The sequence below is a fragment of the Callithrix jacchus genome, chromosome 4 (genome assembly GCF_049354715.1).
Source record: "Callithrix jacchus isolate 240 chromosome 4, calJac240_pri, whole genome shotgun sequence".
Taxonomy (NCBI): domain Eukaryota; kingdom Metazoa; phylum Chordata; class Mammalia; order Primates; family Cebidae; genus Callithrix; species Callithrix jacchus.
The window spans coordinates 40,854,807-40,871,672 of record NC_133505.1 but is presented as its reverse complement, the minus strand read 5'-3'; the positions used below and the strand labels follow the sequence as shown (position 1 = coordinate 40,871,672).

Sequence of the window (16,866 nt, the reverse complement as noted above, 5' to 3'; positions counted from 1 at the left end):
ATTAGCCTAGGCCTACACGGCCTACACAGGGTCAGCATCATCAGTATCACTTCCTTCCACCTCCACATCTTCCCTCTGGAAGATCTGCAGGAGCAATAACACGCACAGAGCTGTCATATCCTACGGTACCAATGCCTTCTTCTGGAATCCCTCCTGAAGGACCCATCTGAGGCTATTTTACAGTTAACTTTTATTAAAAGTAGAAGGAGCACACTGTAAATAAGGATAAAAAATATAGTAAATATATATAAACCAGTAACATAGTTGATTATTATCATTATCAAGTATTATATGTTGTACGTAACTATATATGCTAGACTTTTATACAACTGCAATGCAGTATAGGCTGATTTACACCAGCATCACTGTAAACGTGTAAGTAATACATTTCACTATGATGTTATGATGGCTATGACATCAGGCAATAGGAATTCTTCAGCTCTATTATAATCTTATGGGACTCCATTATATATGCAGTTCATAGTGGACTGAAATGTCATTGTGTAGTTCCTGAGTAATATCTCAGGTAGTGCATGGACATAAGAAACATTATTCATCATTTTTCTTAAATTCAAAGTTAGGTGTTCTGTATTTTATCTAGTACTCTATTTAATGTGAATTTATAATTTAATTTCATTTGTGTCAAAATGTACTAAATGGCATTTGAATAAACTAAAAAACTAAAAGTGCATTTACATAAAAACAATTTGGGTGCTGAACACTTATGAGGAAATAATACTTATTTTAACTGCACATTCTAGTGGGAGAAAACATATTTTATTATCCTTTCAAGTATACACATCAAAGATAAGCAGTACAAAGTTTTAAAAAGCCAAAAATCACTCTCTGACATTTTCATTTACAAACCACACTATCGGCCGATAGTCATCCTACTTATTCATCTTTCCATTCCACTCTGCCCAGCAGAGTGGAATTATTATTCCACAATAAAGCAAGAGTGTCCTTTGAATGTTACATCAGTAATGTATTTTCCATTCATCAGCCCATTAGAGTTGGGTTTTCTGATCCTCTCTCAGGCAGCTGAGCTACCCACATAGCATTGTGTTATGGTTTGAATGATGAATCTTTTCAAGCATGAGGCATGTCAGGGTTGTGGCCATAGGGGAGAAGAGGAAGAAGGAGAAGCCCTCTCCAACTGCAGCCACCTGTGGCTCCTCAGACAGATGTAGCAGAAGGACACCACTGAGTAAAAACGCCAGCCATCTGCACCTGTGGAAAATAAGAGAATTATTTTCCAATGCTTCTTAAGGGCGAGGTTTTAAAAACCCCGCTTGGAAACGTCTTCTGATTGAAGATAGCCTATTTATTAGACTGCAGTGCTGATCCAGGTTTCCATAAACCACCTGAATTCTTTCTCTTAACCACTTTAAGCACTACGCTTTTAAAGATCCTTTCCGGCTATTGCCAACATGCAGCAATAAAACCCCTTAATTCAAACGTGCCCAGAAATGTGACACCAGAATGGATGTCATCTATTTCAGTCTTCTGTTACCAGGACTGAGTGCCCTGTGGGCTTCTAAACACATGCCCATCCATTTCTTCCTTGGGTTCTACTGTCCTCTGCGAGAATGCTGCTATCCTCACGGAACACTAAAAAGAGCTTTCAGAATAAAGGTACAACTGTATGTTCAGTTTTGTGATTTGAAAAAAAAAATAGGCCAGTTGTGGTGGCTCACGCCTCTAATCCCAGCACTTTAGGAGGCCGAGGTGCATGGATCACGAGGTCAGAAGTTCGAGACCAGTCTGGCCAATAGGGTGAAACCCTGTCCCTATTAAAAATACAAAAATTAGCCAGGCGTGGTGGTGGGTGCCTGTAATCCCAGCTACTCCAGAGGCTGAGGCAGGAGAATCGCTCGAACCTGGGAGGAAGAGCTCGCAGTGAGCCAAGATCTCCCCATTGCACTACAGCCTGGACAACAAAGTAAGATTATTTGAAAAAAAAAATTATGACACAAGCAACAGAATATATGCATTCACCAACTAGATGCTAAATGCTATGAGAATTACAGAGAAGCATAAAATGAGGTCTCTGCTTTCATGAAATTTGTAGTAAGAGAAAACCAATAGGCCTGGCACCATGAGGCATAGCTGTAGTCCTAGCTCCTCAGGAGGCTGAGGCAGGAGGCTGGCTTGAGGCTGCAGAGTATGCGCTATGGTCGTGTCTGTGAATGGTCACTGCACTCCAGCCTGGGAGACTGCGATACCCAGCCTCTAAAAAAAATTTCAAAAGAAATTTGTAGTAAACAAGAGAAATATGACATGCCAATTAACAGGTTAAATAGCAGGGCAAGGCAGTACATTATTGCATGCATTATAATGATATTCAAGAACTTTTACTTGCTAATTTTATGGTTGTTGGAAACTTTAAAATTGTGAAGGCTGAACTTGTCTCTGCAGGTGGAAAAGCTGGGCAGAGGGGCCTTCTCCAAGGAAAGAATGAAGTGGGGAAGGCAAAATAGCCCAGCTGCAGAGGCAGAGGGGAAGATGGGCAACACTCTTCATGAATACTTTCTTCATCTTGAAGCTTTTCTTATTAAAGTATTTTCCTTATTAGCATTTTCTTATCCAGATGTTCTTCAAAAACTTTTCATGTACACATTCCTCAAATCTCAAATTACTTTGTAAGTAATGTATTCATAAAATCTTCTTTATGAAATTTGTTCATAAAATATTCTTTATGAAACATCCTTATTAATATTCAACAAAAATCTTTATGAATATAAGAATAATGTAACTGAATGAAAAGAACACTGTTCTTATTTGTAAAGAAGTTATTTTTTAAGCGACAGATGTTGAATATGTTCATGCACATAATAAACTTATCGATGATCCCATATGCAAACAAATCTTCTGAAAACCTACAATGTTCTAATTCTAAACCCTGACAATAAAGTGATGGACAACGTAAGCATGGTTCTTGCCCTCATGGGGCTTACATTCTTTGTGAGGAATAATTTTTTTTTTTTTGAGACAGAGTCTCTGTCTGTCCCCCAGGCTGGAGTGCAGTGGCACAATCTCGCTCGGCTCACTGCAACCTCCGCCTCCCGGGTTCAAGCTATTCTTCTCATGCCTCAGCCTCCTGAGTAGCTGGGATTATGTACACCCACCACCACATTCGGCTAGTTTTTGCATTTTTAGAAGAGACAGGGTTCCTCCATGTTATCCAGGCTGGCTTGAACTTCTGACTCAGGTGATCTGCCTGCCTCAGCCTCTCAATGTGTTGGATTATAGGAGTGAGCCATGGCATCTGGCCCAGAATGTTTTCAATAAAGGGAAAAGTGTTGTGTGTATTCCTATAACTAAGAAGTATTAATGAAGAATGTTGTCACGTGCCCTTTGTCTCTGCCACTCAGTGTTCCCCATCTTTCCCCCAGCAAAGTCTTTTTTCTGCCCAATTAACTGTATCACAGTAGCAGAAAGTCAGGGTGGAGATTAATCAAATATTCCTTGAGAGGCTATTATGAACATAAAATAAAAACTGGCTTATCCAAGTTTTGCAGAAATCCTTAAAACTTAAAGAAAAACAAACTCATATCCATCATCCTGTCCCAGTTAACAGCAATTGCTGGAAACTTTATAAATTGTTTTTTGTTTGTTTGTTTTAATTTAGAGACCTGGCTTGGGAAATGGCTTCCAGTGAACATCCTTCATAAGGAATTTGCTCTCCACCATTCTGTTCTCATGCACTGACATCCAGTGGGTACCACATGTCAGCTGAGATACTTGAGACTATATGTTGCCAAAAAGAGAAGGCGGGTAAAGAGTGAGAGAACATTAAATACTGCCAGGGTCAAATGTGGCTGTAGAGAGGTAGAGGAGGGCCCTCCACCAGCCTGTGTTATGCTGCCCTAGGAGGGATCTCAGGGCCACCTGTGCTCCAATGTCTTACACAGTTGTAGTAAATGGCTCTCCTCTACTATCACTTCCAGGTGAACCAGGGGGAGACTGGAGCACCTTGTAGTGCAAGAGAGTAAGGGCTTCAAGCAGCAACAATAAAAACAGTAGTGAAGGCAGGCGATCCAAGATGGCTGAATAGGAACAGCTCTGGAACACAGTTCCCAGCGAGAACACAGGGTGAGTGACCACCGCATTTCCAAACAAATATTTACTGCCCACAGACGAGGAGAGTCTCAGGTGGAAAAGCACCACAAGTCTCCAGCATGGCTGTTTGAGCTGGCACAGTGGGTCTCTGCACAAAAACTCACACAAATCTGGGTGCCCTTTGAACTGGAGCCTGGTATGCCTGGGAGACAGATTTGCCCATTCAACTGAAAAAAAGGGGGCTGAAACAGGGAGCCAGGATCTGGTTCAGCGGGTCCCACCCTCACAAAGAACAGCAAACTAATCTATGTAGCCACTCTACCCTCAAGGAGGAGTTTTTTGTTTTTTGTTTTTTTTCTGGAATGTTTTCTTAAGTTAAGAGCTTCAGGAAACAGGAGAGAAACACCCTCAGAGGAGGCTGTGGGACCATGAGGCCGGCTGCTGGCTCCCTCTGTCTGGAGCATCACGGTACAGGCCGTGTGGGGTAGGAAGTGTTAGTAGGAGGTAGGGTAGGAAGATGGTGGCAGGCACCCGCCTCTCCCCTGCAAAGACAGCCTGCCATGGCCACTGCCTGGGCCTCTGCCAGACCCCTGGGGCAGTGCCACCAGCCCAGAAGCCCAAGCAGAGTGTGGCTGGGGACCAGGGTTGGAGGCACACAGCCACCAGGAATTGCTTTTTTCTTTTTTTAAAGTATAAAGTGCTTTAGAAAAATAAAATCTATATAAAAATCTCTTCACATATAAAATCCTGAAGAATGTGCAAGGTAAGACCCAGTGCAAGGGGCATGCTCAGATATACAGAGTGTGTGTGTGGGTGCATGCAGACATGTGTGTGCATGTGTGTGTGTGTGCAAGGGCACATGTGGCCCACAGAGGGTGAGGAGAAAGCTTGGCTTTGGACTTCCATCTGGCAAGGAAGGAGGGTGGCTGGTCCTCCAGGCTGGAGGGTCTGCAGCTGGGCAGGACCTCTACTCAGCCAAGCTGTGGTGCATGGAGTCCTTCTCTTGCAGGGTGCCATGGCAAGGCTCCTGTTCTGACTCTGCATCTTGATAGGGCTCAGCTCCATATAGATATCCTGGTACTTTCCCGAGGTGAAGCACTTATCCTTCTGTATCACCTGGAGCTCACCCTGGAGGCACTGCACCTCCTTCTTCAGGTACTGGAGTTCGTTCTCTTTTACACAAAGCAGCACCTCCAGCTGGCAGGAACTCCGCTTGTTGCTGTGCCCACAGCCATTGCCCATGCCCTGTGAGGTGATGAAGCTGCCCAGCCGATCTATCTCCTCTGACAGGTGGGCATGCAGCTCCTGGTTGTGGTGCAGCAGCTCCTGGCCCTCCTGCTGGCAGCGGCGAAAGGTGTGCCAGCACTCCTTGGCTTGCTGCCATCAGCGCCCCAATCTCCAGGCACTTCTGTGAGTACTGCTCCAATAGCACCTGCAGCTCCCACTTCAGTACCTCCACAACTGACTGGTGTTGCTTCCGGGGGCCATCCAGGCCCTGCTGGAGCCTCCATGTTTTGCTCAGCTCTTGGTTCAGCTCTTCCTGGCGGGCCTTCTTCATCGCTTCGATGGCTGAGGCCGTGGCTGCTGTCTCCTCAACCAGAAGCCACTTCTCCTCCTGTAGCTGCTGCAGCTCCCACTTGTGGTGCCGCTGCAGCTCCTCCATCACCTGCTGGTGCGAGGACTACATCTCTGCCAGGCTGCACTCACATGCCTCCTGTAAGATGTAGCCCGGGGGAATGTGGCCACCCTCTGGGGATCTTGGTGCACTCTGAGCAGCCTCCCCTTGGACATGCCATGCCTCCAGCTGAGCCCGAAGAGCCCAAACCTCCTTCTCCAGTGTCTCATGGCTGTCACTTTGGGGCCCCTAGCTCTCTCCGTGGCTTTGGTTGAGCAGGGCAGTGAGTGGCACCCGCTTATTCTCCCACAAAGGCAGCTTCTCCAGTTCCTGCCACTTCTTCTCAATCTCCTCACTGAGTGGGCTCTGCTGGTTCTCAGTCAGGGAACACAGAGGCCCCAGCACGGCCTCTCAGCAGCAGGCACCTCTGGGGCCCTGCTGTCTGTGGCCTTGAACCACTTGTGCCCCTCCTTGAAGTGCCAGGCCAGGTCCCGCTCCAGCTCCTCCTGCTTGCCCAGGCAATCAGGAGCACTGGCCAGGGTGCAGGCCCACTGCGGGTAGGGCTGGGTCAGTGGGAAGAGCTCCATGTAGTCCAGGGCCTGCCGCTGCCCATCTGCCTCCTGAGGGCCACCCTGCTGATGACCTCAGGGCCCGCCTACTGCTCCCCTGCCTTCAGGGGGCCCTTCTGGGTGCCACAGCTGTGCAGCACATTCTCCTTATTACAGTCCAAGAGCTTGGTGACATCTGGGGCTGAAGTTGGATGCACGGTCTTTCTCATAGCCTCAATCCAGTTCTGCCGGATGCCTGATGTCATGGCTGACAAGGTATAGACAACATCCTTGGTGTGTATCTGGAAGCCATAGTTGTGCTGCACTGCGTACTCAGGGACATCCTGCAGGAACGCAGGCCGATCTCACCATTCAGCTCATCTGCCTCCTCAGCAGTGGAGTCTCTGTAATATTCGAGGCTTGAATCCGTTAGCACAAATCAATGCTTCTTCCACTGCCAAGCAGAGGTGGTGGTGAGCGAGGCAGAGGGAGGCTCTCCAAGCTCATCCAAGATCGACATCCACCCCTTCTAGAAGTTGAGCAGATGGGGCATCATGGCAGCGACCCAGGGCAGCGGGAGGAGGAGGCAGGAAGGTAGATGAGGCTCTCGGGCCACACTCCGAGGTGCAGGGATGCCACTGCCACCACCCCTCAGCCACCTGCCACCATGCCTCTGTCTCTTCCCTTTCCCAGCACATAACTCCTCATTTCTTAAGTATGGCCTGTGTATAGTGACTTTCTCCTAAAAAGCACAGTGTGGAAAGTGGGGAATGGAGGGAGTAACTTCTCAGTGGGGAAACTAGACAAACAGTACGACAGCCACGTGACCAATGTCAACATCAACAGTGATAAGTCATGCTACTAGCATGTGCCCTGATATGATGGAATGAAAATGCTTCACCTCTGTGATCTTCCATGCAAAACACACAGAATCCCAGTCTAATCATGAGAAAAGCATCAGACGAATTCTAATTGAGGGGCATTGTACAAAATACCTGAGCAATACACCTCAAAATTGTCAGAGTTGTCAAAACAAGGAAAGTCTGAGAAACTCACAGTCTAGGGGGACCTAAAGAGACACGATGACCAAATGTTATATATCCTGGATGGGATTCTAGAAAATAAAAGGCAACTAGGTTAAAAACTAAGGACATCTGAATAAAGTATGGACTTCGGTTGATATTGAGGCATCCATATTGGGATGTTAGTTGTAACAAATGTGCCATGCTAATGTAAGATGTTAATGATATGGTTTGCATCTGTGTGCCTACCAAATCTCAGGTTGAAATATCATCTCCAGTTTTGGAGATGGGGCCTGCCAAGAGGTGATTTGGTCATGGAGACAGATCCCTCATGCTTTAGTGCTGTCATGATGCACCACATGATAAGTTGCGTGTCCTCAAAAACAATAATTTACTGTTGGAATTGGAATTAGGAATTGGACAGTGAGTGAGTTCTCATGAGATCTGTTTGCTTAAAAGTGTGTGGCACCTCCTCCCAACTCTCTCTCTTGCTCCCACTCTGGCCACGTGAGATGCCTGCTTCTACTTCACCGTCCACTATGATTGCAACCTTCCTGAGGCCTCCCCAAAAGCGGAGCAGATGCCAGCACCAAGCTTCTTTGTAAAGCCTGCAGAACTGTGAGCCAATTAAACCTGTTTTTTCTTTCTTTTTTTTTTTGAGACAGAGTCTCACTCTATCATTCAGGCTGGAGTGCAGTGGCGTGATCCTGGCTCACTGCAGCCTCTGCCTCCTGGGTTCAAGCAATTCTCTGCCTCAACCTTCTGAGTTGTTGGGATTATAGGTGCCTGCCATCACACCCAGCTAATATTTTTGTACTTTTAGTAAAGACGAGGTTTTACCATCTCGGCCAGGCTTATCTTGAGCTCCTGACCTCGTGATCCATTAGCTCAGCCTCTCAAAATGCTGGGATTACAAGCATCAGCCTCCATGCCCAGCCAAACCTGTTTTCTTTATAAATTACCCCATCTCAGGTGTAAATAACAATGCAAGAATGGCCTAATACAGTTAATAATCAAGGAAACTGGGTGCTAGGCATTTGTGAACTCTGTACTGTCATCCTAATTTTTCTGTAAATCTGAAAACTGTTCTAAAAAATAACATTTAGATTGGGTGCAGTGGCTCACACTTGTAATCCCAGCCCTTTGGGAGGCCAAAGCAGATGAATCACCTGAGATCAGGAGTTTGCGTTCAGCCTGCCCAACAGGGTGAAACCCCATCTCTACTAATAATACAAAAAATTAGCCTGACATGGTGGCAGGTTCCTGTAATCCCAGCTACTTGGGAGGCTGAGGCAGAAGGATCACTTGAACCCAGGATGAGGAAGCTGTAGTGAGCTGAGACTGTGCAATTGCACTCCAGCCCGGGCAACAAGAGTCAAACTCTGGCTCAAAAATAAATAGATAAATAATTAAATAAAAATAACATCAAAACAATACTATTTAGTGATTTAAAAAAAAGGCAATCCTGTCATTTGCAACAACATAGATGGAAGAGGAGGACATTATGTGAGGCGAAATAAGCCAGACACAGAAAGACATATTTCTTGTGCTCTCACTCATTTGTGGAAACTAAAAATTAAAACAATCGGACTCGTGGAGACAGAGGATAGAATGGCAGTTAACAGAGGTTGGAAAGCAAAGCGAATGGGCAGGGATAAAGTGGGGATGAATCATGGGTGCAAAAATACAGTTAAATAGAATGAATAGATGTAGTATGTGGTAGCACAAGAGGGTGACTACCATCAACAATAATTTACTGTTGGAATTGGAATATTCCTAACACAAAGAAATGATCAATGCTGGAGGTGACAGGTACCTCAATTTCCCTGAGCGAATAATTACACATTGTACACCTGTATCAAAAAATTACATGGAAACATATGCACCTATTATGTACCTATAATAATTAAAAAATTTTAATTAAGTTTATTTAAAGTGAAAAACAGGCCAGGCATGGTGGCTCATGTCTGTAATCCCAACACTTTGGGAGGCCAAGGTACGTGGATCACCTGAGGTCAGGAGTTCAAGACCAGCCTGATCAACATGGAGAAACCTCGTTTCTACTAAAAATACAAAATTAGTGCAGTGCAGTGACACATGCCTATAATCCCGGCCACTCCAGAGGCTGAGGCAGGAGGCAGAGGTTGTGGTGAGCTGAGATTGCACCATTGCACTCCGGCCTGAACAACAAGAGTGAAACTCCATCTCAAAAATAAATAAATAAATAAATAAAGCAAAAAACCCATTCCACTTTCCTAGATCTTATCTTTGTCAGCAGAATTCCAAGAACAAAGAAATTATAGAACAGAGGCTTTCACTAGAAAGGCAAAAATGTTGTCCTCTCCACATCTAAGGCCTGCTAGGTCCTGCTTCAACATATGTTTACAGGCATTTTCTTGTATAGGATATTGACCAAACTGGTGCATTGATCCAAATCTAGCCACAAGAAACCTAATGGGATAAAGATCCTACACTGATATTTGGAGTCCAGCAAATACAATTGGAGCTGATGAGTAATCCATAGCCCTTGTCAAACACATTCTGGGGTTTAACTGACACTGAGATTTAACAGCGTAAAGGGGTCAAGCAGACAGGAGCATGGTCAGACAAGATGTGGCCCTGGTCACAGGCACTCCCAGGGAGCCACACTGAGTGTTTCTGGGGTGGTGGAGTGGTTTTGAGTCAGGATCTCACTCTGTCACCTGGTCTGGCGTGCAGTGGTGTGATCACAGCTCACTGCAGCCTCGAATCCTTGGCCTCAAATGACCCTTCCACCTCAGCCTCCCAAAGGGCTGGAATTACAGGCATGAGCCAGCATGCTAAGCCATCGCTCTGGTCTTGATCATCCTTCCTGGTTTGCTGCTACTCTACCTTTATGCCCTAATAATGCCCATTTTGTGTGTGGGTGCTCACCTCAACAGCCTTCCCAGGCTGACAACCTTTGCTGCCAAACTAAAGGACACTGATAATTACATACTCAAGATAACAGCTAACATTATTGAGTGCTTATTTTATGCCAGGCGCTATGCTAAATACTTTATATGATCTGATTTTATCCTCTGTCAAAGGAGGTTTTAATGCCTGAAATCAAAAGCTGAAATTATTGCTAAAGAAGAGAGTGATGCTTATGAGCTACAGGGTCTCTGAGCAAAGCTGAGAGCTGCATTTATACAAGCATTGAGTTCAGGGACTGGTGCATTTTCAGAAATTGAGGAGTTAGGGGTGAGTTGATATTTAGCTCTGGGAGTGCAGTTATTTAAGTGAAGCAGTTGTTGGCTGGCTGACCTTCAAAAATATTGTCATTCCCCGAGACTATTGTTAGTGGGCTGTTTATAGGAAGTGTGGGCCATCACTGATTGTCTTCCTAGTTACTGTAGCAAGCTGTCATTGCTCCATTAGTATGGGTTTAAATCAGGCTGGGCGAGGTGGCTCACGCCTGTAATCCCAGCACTTTGGGAGGCCGAGGCAGGCGAATCATTTGTGGTCAGGAGTTCAAGACAAGCTTGGCCAATGTGGTGAGACCCTGTCTCTACTAAAAATACAAAAATTATCTGGGCATGGTGGAATGTGCTTGTAATCCCAGCTACTCTTGAGGCTGAGGCAGGAGAATTACTTGAACCTGGGAGGTGGAAGTCGCAGTGAGCTGATATCGCACCACTGAACTCCAGCCTGCGCAACAGAGTGAGACTACTTCTCAAAAATAAATAAATAACTAAGTATGGGTTTAAACCTAGATCTGGTAATTGCTTGCTGCTGAAGCCAAAGAATGAGTGGTTTTTTTCCTTTGGAGTAGAGTACCTTTTACTCTCACGTCACAGAATACTATTGTGTGGTTACTACTATTATCTCCAACCAAAGGCTTAGAGAGACCAAAGTTGAAAGAAGGTTAAGTAACTTGTTCAAGTCATACAGTTGCAGGGTGGGGGCTTAAATCCTTCTCTCTCTGTATCCAAGACTCTTGTTCTTAAGAGCTAAGTTATGCTGGGGTGAGGATAAGATGGTAACAGTCTTGCTCTACCCTGCACTCATCATGCCTTGAGTATATGAGATAAGATACTAGTAACCTGGAAGATACTCAGAAAACAATGAGGAGGATGAGCAAATGAAAAAAATAGTGCTGTTTGATGTATTAGAGTTCTCCAGAGAAAGAGACCTAGAGGAGATGTACAGGTGACATATAGGTGAGATAGAAATAGGCATACATGTAGATGTACATATAGAGAAACATTTAGTTTAAGGAATTGGCTTGCACGGTCATTGAAACTGGCAAGTCAGAATGTGCAGGGCAGGCCAGCAAGCTGGAAATTCCAGCGAGTCATGGTTTCAGTGTTGGGTCCAAATTCTGGAGGGCAGTAGGCTAGAAACACGGGCCAGGTTTCTATGTTGCTGTCTGAGAAGTCCTCCTTATCCGAGAAACCTCAGTCTTTACTCTTAATAAGGTCTTCAACTGAGTGGGTTGGACAAGCCTCATCCATGTTATGGAGGTTAATTTGCTTTACTCAGAATCAGCAAAATTGAAATAGCATAATTTAAGATTAGACAAGATTATGCATATAAAAAGCTAAACACATTCCATATGGAGAAGAAAGAGGACTAATAATATCCAAGACCAATATATTTAAGACTTTATCTCCACTCCTCAGTATGATAAATTGGCCATAGTAATCTGTAACTCTTATGCCACCCAGTTATTCAGTGGCTGACATTTTTCTAACTTCTGTACTTCTGATGGAAAATACTCACGATTGTCAGCTGTGGTCATAAGTCCCTAAAGATTCAATTCTCTGATGAGGTCAGCTTGCCCTGAGTCTGTGAAATGTTATACCAGGCATCTGCTGAATTTGAAGAGAGTACTAAGCAGTGACAGAATAATAAAAATTATCACTGACCTGTATCAGTTGTGCAAATGCCAGGAAAATCATTTCAAGGTGATTTCTCAGATATCTGTAAAAATGGTTGCTCACTGATAACACCTTTTACTCCAACCTGAATATCTAGAGTATTCCTTGGACTATAAATATAAAAGTTTTTTTCAAAAATATAAATATGTCTATTTTAAATAATCCAGCAAAGACTGGACAAATAAAATTTGAATTCCCAGTTACTTCTTTATAAATGTTACCCAAGAGGATTTCTAAATTTAGTAAGAAATCCATTCTAAAATGTAGACATGGAGTCAAGGATAAATTTTCCTTTTTTTTTTGAGACAGAGTTTTGCTCTTGTTGCCCAGGCTAGTGGGGAGGTTGAGGGTGAAGGTGGGGGAGGTTTAGGGTAGGCGGTTGGGGTGGGAGGGAGGTTAAGTGTGGGGGGTGGGGAGTGGGAGGGAGTTTGAGGGTGAGGGGTGGGAGGTAGGTTCAGGATGGGGGTGTGGGAGGGAGGTTGGGGGGACAGGAGGGAGGATGGGGAAGGATGGGTTTGGGGGAGTTGGGAGGGTGGGGAAGAGTGGGGTTGGGGGTGGGGGGAGTCTTTCCTGGGGTACCCAAGGGTGCAGGCTGGACAAATGCCTGGGTCCTGTACCTAGGAGGGTCCTACGCCTAGGAGGGCAGCTGTAGCTGTACTGGGAAGGCAGATTCTGCTTGCTTCCGGCCCTGTCCCAAGAGCATAGGGAGGCTCCTTCCACAACTGCAGCTTGGGAGGCTGCAGCCCCACCCAGGAGGGTGGGTCCCCTTCCTGCTTCCTAGAGCAGGAGACCTGGGTCTGCACTTATGGTTTGGGCAGCTGCAGCACCTGGGGGAGCTCCTACCCCAACTCAGAAGTTGCCATTAACTAAGTTGGCCAACATGGTGAAACCCCATCCCTACTAAAAATTAAAAAAAAATAGCTGGGTGTAGTAGCAGGCACCTGTAATCCCAGCTACTTAGGAGGCTGAGGAAGGAGAATTGCATGAACCTGGGAGGTCACTGAGCTTCTTGTCACTGTATCACATTACTGTGCTCCAGCCTAGGCAACAGAGCAAGACTGCATCTCAAAAAAAAAAAAAAAAAAAGACAGAAAAGTGGAGATCATTTGACACTTGAAATAAGAAAACCACCCACACTGAATGAGATTCGTGTTTATACAGCTGCTCCCTGAGGGCACTCCCCAGCGTACAAGACATGAAGTGGCTAGGACTGAGCAGAAAAGCACAGTGTTTTTGACTTGTCAGAGAATGGAGTCAGGGGCTACCAAAGGGCCTGGAAATCGAGGGAAGGAACCTTGGAAAAGAGGGAGCCACAAAGAGGAAGCCCCCAAATCTGCATTTAAACTCACTTCAAATTCTTGGCTGACCCCTGAAAAGGGCTTAATGAGATGAGACTCCAAAGATGTCAAGTAAAGCAACAGCTGGAAAGTGTCAAAAACAGAGCAACAATCTCATTGGCTGCTCACTGCAAGGGAGATGGAATTTGGAGTTTGCATATCACCAAGTCCATGTCCTAGGAGTAAAGGGTGTGTTCTACATCTAAGAAATTCGCCCTAAAACTAGTGGCAAAGCTAAAAGAAATGTATCCATAGAAAGTGTAAGACTAAGCATCCACAAATTTAAGGTGATTAATCAAAAAAGCAATTGATTACTTAAAACAGAAAGCAACACTCAGTTAAGAAAAATAAAATCTGGCCAGGCACAGTGGCTCACACCTGTAATCCAAGCACTTTGGAGGCCAAGGCAGGCGGATCACCTGAGGTCGGGAGTTCAAGACCAGCCTGACCAACATGGTGAAACCCCATCTTTAAAAAAAAAATAGAAAAAGAAAATCCAAAAGCTCTTCAACATATTATCCATAATGTATAATATGCAAACAAATTGGTAGCCATTTAAGTAATTAAGACTAGTATAATGAGGTTAAGAGGAGAAGCAGTCAATAGACAAAACTGTGAGATGGCTCAGATGTTGGAAATAGCTGACGAGAACTTTAAAACAGCTACTACAAATATTCAAAGACCTAAGGAAAATATCGTCATCATAAATAAACATATAGAGAATTTCAGCAGAATATGGAAACTATTTAATGATCCAAGTTTAAAAGTCTAGAACTGAAAATTGAAGTATTTAAAATAAAAACCACCATGGGACAGGCTTAACAGCAGACTGGAGCTGGTAGAAGAAAGGATCCACGCACTTGCAAACCGCGTTTCAGAAATTATCCAATCTAAATAACAGAGAAAAAAGCTTTAAAAAACATAAAAAGAGACCATGACTTTTCAGAAGATATCAAGAAGCTTGACATGAGTTGGGCGACATGAATCACCTCTCTTTTGCCAGTTAGTCTCTGCAGTTATGTTTTTTCTTTGAAAGGGTGGTCATTTATCCTCAGGATAAAATTCCTTCCTTTTCTTCATTCACCCAAGATTTAGGCCATGTGTGACTGTTCTCAAGTAAACCAAAAGTGAGCATAAGTTGATGTTAAGACACATAGTGGATTGAACTGAGTCTAATTTGTTTTTATTTTTATTTAATTTTTTATTTTTTGTATTTTTAGAGATGGGGTTTCTCCATGTTAGTCAGGTTGGTCTTGAACTCCTGACCTCAGGTGATCCACCCACCTTGGCCTCCCAAAGTACAGGGATTACAGGCATCAGCCACCACACCTGGCTGTGAGTCTAATTTTTAATATATATAACTGGCAATCTTAACAGAGCAAATTTGCCTCTATTAAAAAAAGATAAATCTTGATATTGAAATAAAAATAGATATCATAATAAATACCCCCAAATCTCAGTATGGAACTGTTTAAAATCTACATGGACCAGCCAAAGGCTTGTGTAGCATTTTTAAAATGTGAAGCTTATATTTACTTTCTGTGCCAAAAAAAAAAAAAAGCACAGATTTCTTGAGATTTTTTTTAACACAACCTTTCCCAGATGTCCCACTGTGACCGAAATGAACAATTATGCATTCTGATGTACTTTTAAAAATTGAAATAAAAATTGGAATTTCACTGGTCACTTGTCTTTATTATGACCCTCTACTATTTTTAAAACTTTGTTTCAGAGTTCTTGAACTTTATTTTGGGCAGGAACTTGATAATATATCATATTACCATAAAATCTTCCAAGTCAGTGAATAAAACACATAAACAAGGTTGCTGGACCTAGAAACATTTTGATAAAGATCCGTTCTGCAAAGTCATTTTGACAGAAGCAAACATACTTGAGGTGATATAATTTATTACTTCCTCCTAAGCAGGACAACTTCAAGACATATAGGTGAAAGGACTGAAGTGAACTAGGCAGGCTGTTTAAGCACAACACGGTGAGGAAGCTTCTTGCTGACAGACAACCCAGGTCTCAGGTTCCCAGCCCTGCCCGCTGGCCCTCAAAGACTGTCATGGTCATCCATGAGGATGTTTGTGCTTGAAGTTCCCATGCAGTGTTTTGGGTTTGCTGTCTTTTGATCTGCTAGATATGGGCCCTCCCTAACTTCTGCCTACACCTCTGGGACCTCCATGGGGGAGGTGCAGAGGGTCCCAGTACTGCGATGCCACTTAGCTCCGATGCTGTTGCATCATTGAATGGCATCGACATTCTTGTTCTTGTAAAAAGCAACAAGCTGTGAACACAGGTAAAACCCAATACATTTACACATATTCTTGTTTTAGTTGAAAAGCTATTGACAGGGTGATAGGAAACAGTTTCTTTTGTTTAGAGTGGGCTGTTTGGAAAAGCTCTGCATATTTTTTTTTAGACTTTTTACCCACTGAATAACAATTCCCCACTTACCCTCCCCTGAAATCCCTGACAACCACCATTCTACTCTCTGCTTCTATGAGTTTAACTATTTTTCTTCTTAGAAACAAGGTCTCATTCTGTTACCTAGGCTGGAGTGCAGTGGCACAATCAAGGCTCACTACAGCCTTAACCTCCTGGCCTCAGGTGATCCTCTGGCCTCAGCCTCCTGAGTAGCTGGGACTATAGGCATGCACAACCACACCAGGCTAATTTTTTTATTTTTTGAAGAAATGGGGGATCGGTGTCTCACTATATTGCCTAGGCTGGTCTTGAACTCCTGGGCTCAAGTGTTCCTCCTCCTTCGGCCTCTCAAAGTGCTGGGATAACAGATGTGAGCCACCCTCAGCCACCCCATTTTGTAGTTATCTCATCTAAGTGGAATCATGCAGCATTTGTCCTTCTGTGACTGGCTTATTTCAGTTAGCATAATGTTCTCCAAGTTCATCCCTATGTGGCACACAGCAGCATTTCCTTCTTTTTATGGCCAATTCCATTTATGCATATTCCACATTTTCTTTACTCATTTATCCATTGATGCACATTTAGGTTATTTCTGTATCTTGGCTATTGTGAATAATGATGCAGTGAGCATGGGAGTGCAGGTATCGCTTCAACATCCTGATTTCTTTCTTTTTTTTTTTTTGAGACTGAGTCTCACTCTGTCGCCCAGGCTGGAGTGCAGTGGCACTCCACCTCCCGGGTTCAAGTGATTCTCCTGCCTCGGCCTCCCAGGTAGCTGGGATTACAGGTGTGAGCCACCATGCCCAATCTGTTTTTAATTTTTATTTTTTTAGGAACCTCCATACAGACAACATAATGTAATATTCTGGATGAGATACTGGAACAGAAATTAGACATAAGGCAAATACTAAGGAAATCTGAATAATGTATGGACTTTAGTTAATGATAACG

At 44.0% G+C, this 16,866-nt stretch overlaps 1 long non-coding RNA gene and 1 pseudogene across 2 annotated transcripts in view; both read right to left on the bottom strand.

Annotated features, from left to right (window-relative positions):
- Window positions 1-758: 758 nt before the first annotated feature.
- The window catches only part of LOC108591147 (uncharacterized), a 28,857-nt gene continuing 12,749 nt past the window's right edge, over window positions 759-16,866 (bottom strand). For both annotated transcript variants that reach the window (XR_013534152.1, XR_008480599.2), the window contains one exon: window positions 759-1,230. This is a non-coding gene — a long non-coding RNA (uncharacterized LOC108591147). The remainder of the gene's footprint in view (window positions 1,231-16,866) is intronic.
- Window positions 4,816-12,485, bottom strand: LOC128931733 (TRIO and F-actin-binding protein pseudogene; annotated as a pseudogene).